A 16,755-nucleotide genomic window follows, 5' to 3' on the forward strand; every position below is an offset into this window, starting at 1 on the left:
GAGAGCTAAGCATCTAGGGCTATTCTGCTGTAATTCCATGATGGATTCTGAGGTTACGTTTAAGCATCTAGGGCTATTTTGATTATTAATTTAAGTTGTTCTTTCTCTATGTCTTTCATCTCTCTATCTTGTTAAAAGTAAAGATTATTGCATCATAATGTGTTTGAATCTACATGCATATTGATTATTTGAGTTCTAGGGTTTCTAGGTTTAATTGAGAATTTACTTTGATTTAATTTAGGAACTTTCATATGATTAAATGGTTTTTACTATCAATTGAGAATGTACTTTGGCTGGTAGTAATAATTTCAACTATAATCAATTGAGAATTTACTTTGATTGATTAACTTTTAACTTGGTTAGGAGATTTAAGAATAGACATGATTAAACACAATAGAATTAGATTGAGAATGTACTTTGGTTGAATTTATTGTGAATAATCTAGAAAGGTTTTGCATTTGATTGAGAATTTACTTTGGTTAAATGCATGATCGCCCTCAAATTAATTAAGAATGTACTTTAATTAATTTGAAACTTAAACAATAATCAATTGAACAATTATTCGTGAATAACCGATGATGAATCTATCTTGGAAAAGCAATGGAATAAGCCTAATTCATCGTAACTGTTTTTAAGTTTCTTATTTATTCTTTAAACACTCCTCAACCATTACTTTTATCCATAAGCATTGCATAGCATTCGTAAGAGTCAGATATTCAGAAGCAATTCTGTGTTCGTTGGGAGACGACTAAGGGTTACTTTAGCCCTATCTACCTTCTCGAATACTACTTGGCAATACTGAAGTTGCCTTGAAAAGTAGTATTAATTTGATAGCTTCAACGACAGCTTATCAGTCACCAATAACACCATCATCTCGTACTGGAGTACACTAGAATGAGATGAATTTTCCAACGCCTTCTTTGGTGATACGGTACTGCAATCTCGAAACCCCTGGTATCCGAGAACTTGAATGACCTTCAACCTCTCGAATATACCAACTATATATACTCTTTCCTTCATGACCTCCAATATATCCATATGAAGTTGTCAAAATTCCATCTTCACTGTAATCCCCAATGATAGATAAGAAATTCAACCTTAGAGGAAGAGTCTCCACTGCTTTATTAGATATTACTAACACTGGTTCTTCAGAATCACCATCAGGAGTCATGGTAATAAATTTTGCCACAATGTAATAGCCCACAGCTCCAAGAGGTATGCAAAATGCTTTGGCAATTTTAGAAGTACTTAATGCTTCAAGAGTGTTTTCATCCAAAGTTGACGAATGTGTTTTATACCACTGAACTCTGCTAGATCCTTCAGGTCCTCCTTGCTATTCTCTTGTAATTCACCCATTCCTTTGGAGGTGCTTGTTTCACAACAGAAGACATTACACACATAAATTTTCCTTCCTGGCTCTCAAAAATAATGGGTATGTACACAAACGCCACACAACTACCAACGTCCTCTTTGGTCAAGGTATACTCAGGTGTGCCTGCTGCACTAACAACAAGCCTCCATAATACATGCTCTCTTGCAACCATTGTTCTCCAAAATTGGAAATTGGACACCATGTCATAACTTTTTAGTTTAAACACACTTTTTTGTATCGCTTTTAGTAGTGCTGTTCTTTGATCAGAACTACAGTTTTGTTTTCTTAAGTTAAGCTAACATTTATTGCAAACATTTATTATCATATTAGTTGTATGCAGTCACTCTATATATAATCATGCTTTTAATTCCTAATATTAAGTCAGTCCAAAATCACAAGCGTTGGCAGAACACAAAGACTAATAACTAATGCCTTTTACTGCATCAAAACGTGATTTAGTTGTTACTTTAACAAGTAAACATCTATTATATATTGTAGTGATATTATAACTGTAACTAAAATGCAAAGAGATTTCATAAATAATTTATTCTAAATATTATTATTCATGGTTGGCTACACAAATACTGCATTGACTCATGATTACTTCGAAATAAATCATCCATATATTCTATGATGAAAATACCAAATATGGGCTAACTGTCATAAACGAAAAGCCAAGTTAATTTTGTCTCGCATGAGGTTAAAGCTATTATTAAACCTTTTAAGATTTTCTCAAACTAAATGAATTTCAAGTTGATGTTGTTAGAATAAACAAAAACAGATTCAGTGTATTTCAACTACTATAAAAGCAGAAAAATCAGAATATACAGTTTACTTACTCAGTACCTTGTGTGTGCATTCTCTGTTTTTTCTCTCTACTCTGATCATCATCTTCTTCATTTCTGAGTTGCGTTTGCAAAGAGCAAACCCTAGCAGAGCTTCATTCTCTCGGCTCCCTCTCTCTCTAGAAAACTCTGAATCTTGCTTTCTCTCTCTTGCTACGTAGGATTAGTCACTTAATCCTGATCTGAAAGTATGCTTTCTCACTTTTACCCCTTTCACTTTATGTTTTCTCATTTTTGCCCTTCTCACTAATAGATGTGACGCCCGAAAGTAGCCAAATTTTTCAAGTATTCCAAACTTGAGAGAGAGTACAGTAACATACGAAGGCTAGTTACAGTATTCCAAAAGTTTGCCTTTAGTAAAGAAGACTACGAGAGCCAGATCAGCATCACAAAGTACAAAGATCTCGCGGGCTTTCATGATCAAACCAGACCTTCTCTTTAAGAAGATGACTTGCCTATTGATCTTGTTTCCGATCCTTTTCAACTCCATTCTTCCCCTTCACATTGAGAAATTGTTGAAGCTTCTCCACGATTGCCTCACGGTTAACCCCCGACAAGTATCAAGTAATAATAAATAGTAAGACCAAGTAGTGTTTCCCAAAGGACTCACGGACTAAACAGTTATGTGATTTGTTGATTAAATAAGACTTGTAAAACAAATTCTTGTAGCTTGAATGCAAATGCCGAAAAGTAAATATGAATGCATGTATTAATCAATTGGATCAAAAGAAGAAAAACGTGATTGAAATATATGATGATGATGTTGTTGGAGGGTTTCAATTCATCCTATCCACTCTCATGTACTCAAGAATTCATCTTCTTCATTAATGTTAATGTCACTTTCTACTTTACCTTAAACCCAATGTCTTGGTGAAGAAAGCCTACTCCTAATCACTAGTTTACAATGTCTTGTCTCCCTAGCAATTATTCATGCATTACATTCGCATAGAAGCTTAAAGTCAATCAATCCTCCTATTCCTATGTCTAGACAATATTACTATTGGGAGAATTTCTTCATGTCTAGATTAACCTATATGTGTCCATATAAATAAAATCAATGATTATGCAATTGAATGAGTTAAACAAAGCATGCATAGAGTATAGAAAAAAATCCTAACAATTAATCAAAGAAAGCATACGAATTTTAAAGAACCAATTCAATACATGAGAGTTTCAAAGGATTACATTGATTCCCCAACAATAATGAAGGTTTAGTTCACCATAATCATGGTTAAACTAGATGAAAAACAATGAAAGATAGAACCCTAGAATTTGAAGAGTGAATCTTGAGCATCCAAAATCCACCTCTAAGGGGTGAAGAAAGTGTGATTTTGCTTCGTTATGCCAAAAGATACTAACCCTAGGTCGACTAAAACCTTATATAGACTCTTAAAGATTACAGAAAAGTGGCCCAAGGCCCATTAAAATGCCACTCAGCGGTAATTTCCGCTCAGCGATAAGCGCGATTCTTCAGTTTGACGCTCAACTGTAGTTTTGCCCCTCAGCGGTGACTGCGGGTCTTCAGAGTGCCGCTCAACGGTAATTTCCGCTGAGCGGTACTTGTGGCTCTTCTTTTATGCACTTTTTCTTCCTTTTCTGACTCCAACTTATGGCTACTTCACTTCTTCCATTCAATTCATCTTAAAACCTACAAAAACAAGGGAAACCAAGCATAAAACCCATCCAACTCTCTTATTTCAAAAACATAAGCAAAAACATGATTCCAAGCTAGTTTCTAAGTCATAAAGGTTGTTTTTTATGTCAAATTTAAGTATAAAAATAACAGTTTTTCAACTGTTATCACAACCCTAAACTTAGAACTTTGTTTGTCCTCAAGCAAATAAGATGTAACTCAATCTTCCACCAATCCATACAATGGTTCACCACATTTACAACTCCTTCTCTCAAGACAAGTAATTACTCAAATCAGCTCAACACAAAGACTTCAATCAAGATGCACACATGATTCAATGTTCACATAATCACATAATGTCCAACAAATGTTATTCTCATTAATGATCAATCAACTAAGCATAGATGTAATTATGTGCTCATGGAATTTTTCCTCACCAGAAAAAAGTGTTTAACTCAAAAACACACAAGTGTATAAGAGGTCACTCCTTCACTCTACTATCACAATGTCACATGAATCAACTTTGCCTTTCATTTAACCATAATTAAACTTAATCACAAGTAAGTATCATCACAAGGGCTTTTCTATGGCTTATAATGTGGCTGGGCTAACAAGAAAATTGGTTTTTCTAGATCACAAAATCCTTGAGTTAAGTGAATCATCTAAACACGACCATTCTTCCTTCTTCGCAACTTTCTTTTGCATTGAGCCTTCCTTTTTCTTTCTTTTCTTTTCCTTTTTCTTTTAATTTTCACATGCTTAACTCAATGCTTTTCATATTCCGTTTTTCTTAAACCACCCAACAACCCCAAACTTGAACATTTATCAATACCACAAGATATCTTCAACTCAACTCAAGGTAAAACTTTTCAAAAAGGGTTTTCTATCATGTCCAAACCTAAGGGTTCAAAGGTTAGAACACATTGTGCTATCTTTTATTAGGCTAAAATCATGCATTTGGCTAATAAAGGGTAACAACAGATGGCCTTGATCATGTCATACATACAAGCAAGTGATTCAGTAATAGAAACCTGGGCAAAGTCATTCATGCTTTCAAAGTAATAACATTCATTTACCAAAAACTCTAGAGTTCAAATCCTCACATATAGGCTCATTCACATTCCACATACACATCTTGCTTAGCATCATAATCACAATCACAACATCATGCATTTGTTCTCATAGCTCGTGAACCGCCACCTGTATATCAGCATATAGTGCACACTCTCAACATCAATCAATATCCAAGCATCATCAAGCATTACTCATCATGCATAAGTCACAAGAAAACCATCCTAACATATAAAGTTTCAAACTAAGTACATCAAACCCTATTCTAAAAACATAAGCAAATAAGTTCAACAGAATTTAAAACAAAAGATAAAAATCCTACTCTAGAGGTGATAACATCCATCAGTAGATGTTATCTCAGCTCCTCATCAACCCATGGTGTCATCTGAATCTTCCTCCTCTTCATCATCCTCAACATCTTCAAACTCATCATCATCATCATCCTCCATAGTAGAAGCTCCAGCTGCTCCAGCTCCACTGCCCAAAATTAGAACTTTGTTTGTCCTCAAGCAAACAAAATGTAACTCAATCTTCCACCAATCCATACAATGGTTCACCACATTCAAAAACTCTTTCTTTCAAGACAAGTAATTACTCAAATTAGCTCATCAAAAAGAATTCAGTTAAGATGCACACATGCTTTAATTCAATCAAACTCATTGTGGTGTTCACATAATCACAAAGTATCCAACAAATGCTATTCTCATGAATGATCAATTAACTAAGCATAGATGTAATCATGTGCTCATGGAATTATTCCTCACTAGATAAAGTGTTTCACTCAATCACACAAGTGTATATAGGTCACTCATTCACTCTACTATCACAATGTCACATGAATCAACTTTACCTTTCATTTAACCACAATCAAATACACTCACAAGCAAGCATCATCACAAGGACTTTCTATGGCTTATAATGTGGCTGGGCTAAGAAGAAAATTGGTTCTTCTGGATCACAAAATCCTTGAGTTAAGAGAATCATCATTTAAACACAACCATTCTTACTTCTTCCCAACTTTCCTTTGCATTGAGCTTTTCTTTTTCTTTCTTTTCTTCCCTTTTTATTTTCCTTTTCACGTGCTTAGCTAAATGCTTTTCATATTCCCTTTTTAGACCTCCCAACAACCCCAAACTTTAACATTTATCAATACCATAAGATATTTTTTAACTCAACTCAAGGTAAATATTTTCAAAAAGGGTTTTCTATCATGTTCAAGGCTAAGGGTTCAAAGGATAGAACACATTGTGCTCTCTTTTATTGGGCTAAAATCATGAATTTGGCTAAAAAGGGTTACCAACAAATGGCCTTGATCATATGACACATACAAGCAAGTGATTCAGTCATAGAAACCTGGGCAAAGTCATTCATGCTTTCAATGTAATAGTATTCAATCACAAAAATTTTGCAGTTCAAAACGTCACATATAGGCTCATTCAACATTCCACATACACATCCTGCTTAGCATCATAATCACAATCCCAACATCATGCATATGTTCACATAGCTTGTGAACAACCACTTGTATATCAGCATATAGTGCAATATCTCAACATCAATCAATATCCAAGCATCATCAAACATTACTCATCATGCATAAGTCACAAGCAAACCATCATAACAGATAAAGTTTCAAATTGAGTACATCACAACCCTATTCTAAAAACAGAAGCAAATAAGTTCAACAAAACAACAGATAAAAATCCTGCTCTAGAGGTGATAGCACCCATTAGTAAATGCTATCGCAACTCCTCATCATCTCATGCTGTCATCTGAATCTTCCTCCTCTCCATCATCTTCAGCATCTTCAAAGGCATCCTCATATCCATCATCATCCATAGCTGAAGCTCCAGCTCCACTGCCCTGAGCTTGCTCCTCTAGCCATGCCACCACATTATCAAACTCATCCATGGTCCACCTATGTGCTGGGGGTGTATCATACATCCCAATAATCATCTCTCCTATGGCCACCTACCCTCTGTGAATGGACTGCAACCTAGCATTATTAAACTGTCGACAAGTATAACCGAATCGTATCACGTAATAAAATTGGTAAGACCAAGCATCGTTCTCCCAAAGGACTCACAGCCTAAACAGTTATGTGATTTGTAGATTATCTAAGACTTGTAAAACCAATTCTTGTAGATTTTAAATGCAAAATACTTGAAAGTAAATATGAATGCATGTTTTGATCAATGGGCAAGAAGAAACAGAACACGTGGTTTGAAATATATGAATGAATATGTTGTTGGGGTTTATCAATTTCATCCTATCCACTCTCATGTAATCAAGAATTCATCTTTCATTATTAATTGTTAATGCCACTTTCTAAATTACCTTAAACTCGCTGTCTCGGTGAAGAAAGCCTAATCATAATCACTAGTTTACAATGTCTTGTCTCCCTAGCAATTACTCATGCATTACACAACACAAAAGCTTAAAGGCAACCAACCATCATACTCCTATGTCTAGGTTTATACTACTATCAAGAGAGATTCCCCAGATCTAGATTTTCCCGTATGTGTCTATATCGACAAAATCAATAATCATGACATCGAATGAGTTAAAAATTGCATGCTTTGAGCAAAGAGGAAAAACCCTAAAAATTAATAAAAGAAAGCATGTATCTTAAAAAAGATCTTGAAGAACAAATTCAATACATGAGAGCTTCAAAGGATTACATTGATTCTCAACCAAAAATAAAGGTTTAGTTCACCATATTCATGGTGAAACTAGATGAAATACAATGAAAGAGTGGAAGATAAAACCCTAGAAAGGTGAGAAAGGAGCTGTAGCATCCAAAATCCTCCTCCAAGGGGTGAAAAAGTGTGTTTCTGCTTCGTCCCAACCAAAGATGACTGACCTAGGTTAACTAAAACCTTATATAGTATTCTAAAAATTATAAAAAATTGAGCCCAAGCCCATAAGAATGCCACTCAGTGGTAAATACCGCTTAGCGATAAGTGCGACTGCTATTCTGCCCCTCAACTGCAGTTTTGCCCCTCAGCGGTGACTGCGGGTCTTCAAAGTGCCGCTCAGTGGTAAATGGCACTAAGCGGTACTTGCAGCTTCTTCCTTTTATGCACTTTTTCTTCCTTTTCTGAATCCAACTCTTATCTCCTTCACTTCCTTCACTCAATTCATCTTAAAAACCTACAAAAACAAGGAAATCAAGCATAAAACCTGTCCAACTCTCTTATTTCCAAAACTTCAACAAAAACATGATTCCAAGCTAGTTTCTAAGTCATAAAGGTTGTCTTTCAAGTCAAATTTAAGTGTAAAAATAATAGTTTTTCAACTGTTATCAAGCATCTATAAGAGACATATACATGTCCCTCATCTGAAATGGTTCTGTCTCCTGAGTCTCTTTAGATGCCTGGCCCTGTGGTGGTCCTCTTTCTCTACGAGGACAACGTGGTGGTACTGGCTGAGCTGCCTCATCACCTCCACAATATTGTTTGTAATAGGCCTCATCAATAGCTTTCCTAAGCCTCTCAAATGGTGGAGCAGAGATATTCACCCCAGCTAGCTCACATAAATGTATAATCAAAGAGGGATGCCCCAAAGGTTCTTTGCTATTCATAGTGTTGGCACACACCTGTATCTCATTAGCCATAACCTGGCCAATATTAATGCTCATCCCTTTGAGCACACAATACAAGAGAAGCGCCCTACTAACAGTTATGTCTGAGACATGTGAGCATGGCTGGATGTTGGCATGAGAAAATGCCATCCAATACTTTGCTAGAGGAGTCAGATCAACTCTCCTGATGTTCACTACAACACCATTCTTGTTTCTCTGAAAGTTTCCACTAGGCACACATAGCACACTTTCCACATCACCAAAGTCTGCTCCTTCTTCCATATTGAGAGCAAACTGACACTACTCACCAGCCCATTCAGTATTTAAGAATTTATTAATGGAATTAGGGTCATACCGAATGACGTGTCCTTTAACATAGCTCAGATAATCTTCAGCAAGATGATCACCCAACCTTCTTGCATTGGTGTAAAATTCTTTCACCACTGCTATGCTAGCTGGTGCAGGGTAAGTGGCTAGTCTCCCCCAGTTCCTGTTCTCCAATTGCTCCCCAAACTGTGGAGCCAAGTCAGGTATCAATACAACCTTCCTTTCTGACCCAAAATCCTCCAGCACCCTTCAGTAAGTTCAAATCTTTCTTACCAACACCCATCAATAGGTGTAAACAAACCTAGTATCCTTCAGTAGATTCTCAACCACCTAGCATCCATCAGTAGATGTTATACCATAAAATCTCAAACAACATAAATCAATGTCCCAAAGTTTATAAAATTACATAACCAAAATCAAAGAAATTAATGATCTCAAATCACTAGGGTGCCTCCCAGTAAGCGCTCTTTTAACGTCATTAACTTGACCCAATAAACTCAAGTTCTATCTTCACTATTGGTGTTCCTTTTTCTTTCATCACACCAACTCATCAACTGCTTCCGATCCACCTTTTTGACTCTCATTGAATATGGAGCTTCAATTTCTATCACTCCATTCTCTTTATAGTCTTTCACAACCCACAACTTGTTCTTGAATCTTACTAGTGTACCAAGTTTGAGTTGTGCCTGGATAGAGTCATCATGAACCTTCCTTCCTTTGCCATCTTTTTCTTCTTCCCTAACCTGTGATAAGAAACAATGTTTACCTTTGAAGACCGACTTTGCAGCTTTTGAACTAGTCAATGGTGCATCCTTACATGCAGCTTTATGATTAGCCTCCTTTTCTTGAATCTGCTGCTCCCCTTTGAAGACATTTAAGATCACCTTTTCTTCTCGGTCTTGAAGCACTATCATCCCATCATCCACATTGATTATTACCTTTGCCGTTTACATAAACGGTCTTCCAAGAATGATTGGGACCTTCTCATCCTCCTTCATCTCCATCACCACAAAATCTACCAGGAGTTTTAGTTTGTCTATGCAAACCATCATATCTTCCGCCACACTATAAGGTTTCTTGGAAGATCCATCTGCCATTAGGAAAGTCACCTTTGTTGGCTTGACTTCAAGATCACCAATCCTTTCAAGTAGAGATAAAGGCATCAGATTAATGCTTGACCCTAAATCAATTAGGGTTTTCCTTATTCTCTCCTTCCCTATGACGCAAGGAATAGTAAAACATCTTAGATCTTTCACCTTTGGAGGAAGTGACTTCTTCTCAATAGCACTGCAATCTCCCTTTTCATCTAGATATCTCTTCTTTGTGGAGACTTGCTTCATGTGCTTTGCATAAGCTGGAATTTGTTGCAATGCTTCATTCAAAGGTATTGTAATCTCCGATTGCCTGAAGATGTCTTTAAAGCGCCCAAATTGTCTCTCTTTTTCAATCTTTTCACTCCCCTTAGGATAAGGAAGAATTTATCACTTTTCTCAATTTTTTTCTCTCTCCTCTTCTTTTCATTCATCCTCACCTAGTATCTCTTCTTTTCTCTCAACTCTTTTTCCAACTCAACACTCTCTTTCTCATCCACCCTCTTGTCATATGTACTTACAATAGCTTTGCACTCTTCCCTAGGGTTAACCTAAGTATTAGCCCCAAAACTCTTATTAGGCATATCTTCCCTAGGGTTAACCTAAGTATTAGCCCCATTGTTCTCTTCAGCCATCTCTTCAGTACTCTGGGTAGATCTTTGTGGTGAGGGTTGTAGAAGTTTGAAATATATGAATGAATATGTTGTTGGGGTTTATCAATTTCATCCTATCCACTCTCATGTAATCAAGAATTCATCTTTCATTATTAATTGTTAATGCCACTTTCTAAATTACCTTAAACTCGCTGTCTCGGTGAAGAAAGCCTAATCATAATCACTAGTTTACAATGTCTTGTCTCCCTAGCAATTACTCATGCATTACACAACACAAAAGCTTAAAGGCAACCAACCATCATACTCCTATGTCTAGGTTTATACTACTATCAAGAGAGATTCCCCAGATCTAGATTTTCCCGTATGTGTCTATATCGACAAAATCAATAATCATGACATCGAATGAGTTAAAAATTGCATGCTTTGAGCAAAGAGGAAAAACCCTAAAAATTAATAAAAGAAAGCATGTATCTTAAAAAAGATCTTGAAGAACAAATTCAATACATGAGAGCTTCAAAGGATTACATTGATTCTCAACCAAAAATAAAGGTTTAGTTCACCATATTCATGGTGAAACTAGATGAAATACAATGAAAGAGTGGAAGATAAAACCCTAGAAAGGTGAGAAAGGAGCTGTAGCATCCAAAATCCTCCTCCAAGGGGTGAAAAAGTGTGTTTCTGCTTCGTCCCAACCAAAGATGACTGACCTAGGTTAACTAAAACCTTATATAGTATTCTAAAAATTATAAAAAATTGAGCCCAAGCCCATAAGAATGCCACTCAGTGGTAAATACCGCTTAGCGATAAGTGCGACTGCTATTCTGCCCCTCAACTGCAGTTTTGCCCCTCAGCGGTGACTGCGGGTCTTCAAAGTGCCGCTCAGTGGTAAATGGCACTAAGCGGTACTTGCAGCTTCTTCCTTTTATGCACTTTTTCTTCCTTTTCTGAATCCAACTCTTATCTCCTTCACTTCCTTCACTCAATTCATCTTAAAAACCTACAAAAACAAGGAAATCAAGCATAAAACCTGTCCAACTCTCTTATTTCCAAAACTTCAACAAAAACATGATTCCAAGCTAGTTTCTAAGTCATAAAGGTTGTCTTTCAAGTCAAATTTAAGTGTAAAAATAATAGTTTTTCAACTGTTATCAAGCATCTATAAGAGACATATACATGTCCCTCATCTGAAATGGTTCTGTCTCCTGAGTCTCTTTAGATGCCTGGCCCTGTGGTAGTCCTCTTTCTCTACGAGGACAACGTGGTGGTACTGGCTGAGCTGCCTCATCACCTCCACAATATTGTTTGTAATAGGCCTCATCAATAGCTTTCCTAAGCCTCTCAAATGGTGGAGCAGAGATATTCACCCCAGCTAGCTCACATAAATGTATAATCAAAGAGGGATGCCCCAAAGGTTCTTTGCTATTCATAGTGTTGGCACACACCTGTATCTCATTAGCCATAACCTGGCCAATATTAATGCTCATCCCTTTGAGCACACAATACAAGAGAAGCGCCCTACTAACAGTTATGTCTGAGACATGTGAGCATGGCTGGATGTTGGCATGAGAAAATGCCATCCAATACTTTGCTAGAGGAGTCAGATCAACTCTCCTGATGTTCACTACAACACCATTCTTGTTTCTCTGAAAGTTTCCACTAGGCACACATAGCACACTTTCCACATCACCAAAGTCTGCTCCTTCTTCCATATTGAGAGCAAACTGACACTACTCACCAGCCCATTCAGTATTTAAGAATTTATTAATGGAATTAGGGTCATACCGAATGACGTGTCCTTTAACATAGCTCAGATAATCTTCAGCAAGATGATCACCCAACCTTCTTGCATTGGTGTAAAATTCTTTCACCACTGCTATGCTAGCTGGTGCAGGGTAAGTGGCTAGTCTCCCCCAGTTCCTGTTCTCCAATTGCTCCCCAAACTGTGGAGCCAAGTCAGGTATCAATACAACCTTCCTTTCTGACCCAAAATCCTCCAGCACCCTTCAGTAAGTTCAAATCTTTCTTACCAACACCCATCAATAGGTGTAAACAAACCTAGTATCCTTCAGTAGATTCTCAACCACCTAGCATCCATCAGTAGATGTTATACCATAAAATCTCAAACAACATAAATCAATGTCCCAAAGTTTATAAAATTACATAACCAAAATCAAAGAAATTAATGATCTCAAATCACTAGGGTGCCTCCCAGTAAGCGCTCTTTTAACGTCATTAACTTGACCCAATAAACTCAAGTTCTATCTTCACTATTGGTGTTCCTTTTTCTTTCATCACACCAACTCATCAACTGCTTCCGATCCACCTTTTTGACTCTCATTGAATATGGAGCTTCAATTTCTATCACTCCATTCTCTTTATAGTCTTTCACAACCCACAACTTGTTCTTGAATCTTACTAGTGTACCAAGTTTGAGTTGTGCCTGGATAGAGTCATCATGAACCTTCCTTCCTTTGCCATCTTTTTCTTCTTCCCTAACCTGTGATAAGAAACAATGTTTACCTTTGAAGACCGACTTTGCAGCTTTTGAACTAGTCAATGGTGCATCCTTACATGCAGCTTTATGATTAGCCTCCTTTTCTTGAATCTGCTGCTCCCCTTTGAAGACATTTAAGATCACCTTTTCTTCTCGGTCTTGAAGCACTATCATCCCATCATCCACATTGATTATTACCTTTGCCGTTTACATAAACGGTCTTCCAAGAATGATTGGGACCTTCTCATCCTCCTTCATCTCCATCACCACAAAATCTACCAGGAGTTTTAGTTTGTCTATGCAAACCATCATATCTTCCGCCACACTATAAGGTTTCTTGGAAGATCCATCTGCCATTAGGAAAGTCACCTTTGTTGGCTTGACTTCAAGATCACCAATCCTTTCAAGTAGAGATAAAGGCATCAGATTAATGCTTGACCCTAAATCAATTAGGGTTTTCCTTATTCTCTCCTTCCCTATGACGCAAGGAATAGTAAAACATCTTAGATCTTTCACCTTTGGAGGAAGTGACTTCTTCTCAATAGCACTGCAATCTCCCTTTTCATCTAGATATCTCTTCTTTGTGGAGACTTGCTTCATGTGCTTTGCATAAGCTGGAATTTGTTGCAATGCTTCATTCAAAGGTATTGTAATCTCCGATTGCCTGAAGATGTCTTTAAAGCGCCCAAATTGTCTCTCTTTTTCAATCTTTTCACTCCCCTTAGGATAAGGAAGAATTTATCACTTTTCTCAATTTTTTTCTCTCTCCTCTTCTTTTCATTCATCCTCACCTAGTATCTCTTCTTTTCTCTCAACTCTTTTTCCAACTCAACACTCTCTTTCTCATCCACCCTCTTGTCATATGTACTTACAATAGCTTTGCACTCTTCCCTAGGGTTAACCTAAGTATTAGCCCCAAAACTCTTATTAGGCATATCTTCCCTAGGGTTAACCTAAGTATTAGCCCCATTGTTCTCTTCAGCCATCTCTTCAGTACTCTGGGTAGATCTTTGTGGTGAGGGTTGTAGAAGTGTTTTCGGAGAAGGAAATAATTCTCTAGAAGTTCGGATCCTCCTTCTCCTTCTACTTTCGTCCAAACCTTCAAGAAGAGGTTCCAAAGTTTTCCGTCTCCTAGTCCTAATTGTATCCTACATACACAAGAACGCAAAACCCTAGAAACAATTGTTAGCACAAAAAGATAGAGAAGATAAACTAAAAAGATAGAAAGATAAAAAAAATAAAAACGGTAAGACCAAGTCAAAGTTAATCAATAATCACATAAATAGAATAGTTAAACCACGAGTCCCCGACAACGGTGCCAAAAACTTGTTAACTCTCGGCAAGTGTAACCGAATCGTATCAAGTAATAATAAAACGGTAAGACCAAGTATTGTTTCCCAAAGGACTCACGCCCTAAACAGTTATGTGATTTGTTGATTAAATTAGACTTGTGAATAAATTCTTGTAGGTTTAAATGCAAATACTGAAAATTAAATATGAATGCATGTATTTATCAATTGGATCAAAAGAAGCAAAAGGTGATTGCAATTATAGAATGGTGATGTTGTTGGGGGTTTTCAATTCATCCTATCCACTCTCATGTATTCAAGAATTCATCTTCTTCATTAATGTTAATGCCACTTTCTAATTTACCTTAAACCCAATGTCTTGGTGATGAAAGCCTACTCCTAATCACTAGTTTACAATGTCTTGTCTCCCTAGCAATTATTCATGCATTACATTCACACAGAAGCTTAAAGGCAACCAATCCTCCTATCCCTTTGTCTAGGCAATATTACTACTGGGAGAATTTCTTCATGTCTAGATTTATCTATATGTGTCCATATAAATAAAATCAATTATCATACAATTGAATGAGTTTCACAAAGCATGCATAGAGTATAGAAGAAACACCCTAAAAATTAATGAAAGAAAGCATATGAATTAAAGAACCAATTCAATACATGAGAGTTTCAAAGGATTACATTGATTCCCCAACAACAATGAAGGTTTAGTTCACCATAATCATGGTGAAACTAGATGAAAAATAATGAAAGAATGAAAGATATAACCCTAGAATTTGAAGAGTGGAGCTTGAGCATCCAAAATCCTCCTCCAAGGGGTGAAGAAAGTGTGATTTTGCTTCGTTCTGCCAAAAGATACTAACCCTAGGTCGACTAAAACCTTATATAGACTCTTAAAGATTACAGAAAAGTGGCCAAGGCCCATTAGAATGGCGCTCAGCGGTGATGGGGCTGTCGCGGGCCATACAAATTTGATGTGCAAATAAGAATGCAATAGAGTGCTAAGAAGTGACTCCTAGGTCGTCTCTCAAAGACCAAATGTGGTTCGAGACTTATGTCAAACACGTAGTGGGGGCTTTTGAAAGTGTTTTTGTGCTTAGAAATGAACTAAATTAAAACTGGAATTAAATACAACCAAACATAATTGGAAACATTGAAATAAATGAACAAAGCATGAAGACCGAACGGTCCTACAAATGACCGAACGGTTCTACATTGAGACCATACAATCTCTAAAAGTGAGGAAATTAGAAATTGAGGAAGCTAAAGAAGCCGAACAGATTAGACAGCTTGAAATCAGTAAATTGAATGGTCCTAAAGCAAGATGTGTGAACTAATTAACATGCAAGAAATAAATGACAAAACACATCAATGCTCTTAAATTGCAATGTTGAACTAACAAATTAAATGCATATTGGAATAATGCTTGGAAATTGTAAAACAAAATCACCACCGATTCAAGCATCAACACAATATAAAGAGACCTTTTTAGGGCTAAAGCAAAATAAAAGACAAATCTGCAACGCTTAATGTGGCAATGACACTGCTAAAAAATAAAATGAATCTTCTTGGAAGAAAGGAAATAATTGGCTCCAAAAATAAATCCCAGCACCGTGCTGCTTCCTCCAATTAAAGTCACGTTTTTCCCTTCCAGAAAAGTAAAATGCCCGCCTCCTTCCAGCACCTACATCAACGCATCTTCCTATCTAAAAGAAAATAAATGATTTTAAGAAAAGTTAGCTGTTGTCCGTGTGCTCTTCTCTCAGTCAGCGTGCACCATCTTTTTTTTCAAGCTAAAATATGAAAACATTCCTACACAATGAAGCACCCTCCTAGAAGAAAAGGAAGAAAAGGTTTATCCCATTCATCCCCTGAGACGGCGTATGCACTCGTTGGCAAAAGAAAAGTTGCTTCTTTTCATTCCATCGTAACAGCGTGACGAAAATGTTCAAAAACATAGAAGCTCCAAACAACGTTCAACAACAAAAGCTAATGTAAGTAGCGGCTGGACAAATCCCTTTTACTAAACGAAATAAATTGAAAATGTGCTCTCCCATTCCATCATCATCAGGCCGTCAACACGTTGGAAGAAATGAAAATAAAAACATTCAATCACAAGTGCTTTTTCCAAAAATCTAAAGGAAGAGTAAATGTGTTTCTTTCATTAGCCAATGCAAATTAACGTGAATAACATTTTCAAGCTCTCAAAATGTTCAAAGAAAAATCATCATGCCCCCTTGAAGACTGGCGGCTCCCCTGAATGAAAAGATGAATCCCTTAGCCGTAACCTCCATGTGCGTGGCGTTTTTTTTAAAATGAAAGATCATGTCCCTCCTCTTTCCCATCCAGCCAAAGTATATGCTCCTTCATGTGCTTGTTGGACTCGTCTTCTTTGTTGGACCAGCTGTTGGACGTGCAGCC

Source organism: Vigna angularis, chromosome 10 (genome assembly GCF_016808095.1).
Source record: "Vigna angularis cultivar LongXiaoDou No.4 chromosome 10, ASM1680809v1, whole genome shotgun sequence".
Taxonomy (NCBI): Eukaryota; Viridiplantae; Streptophyta; class Magnoliopsida; order Fabales; family Fabaceae; genus Vigna; species Vigna angularis.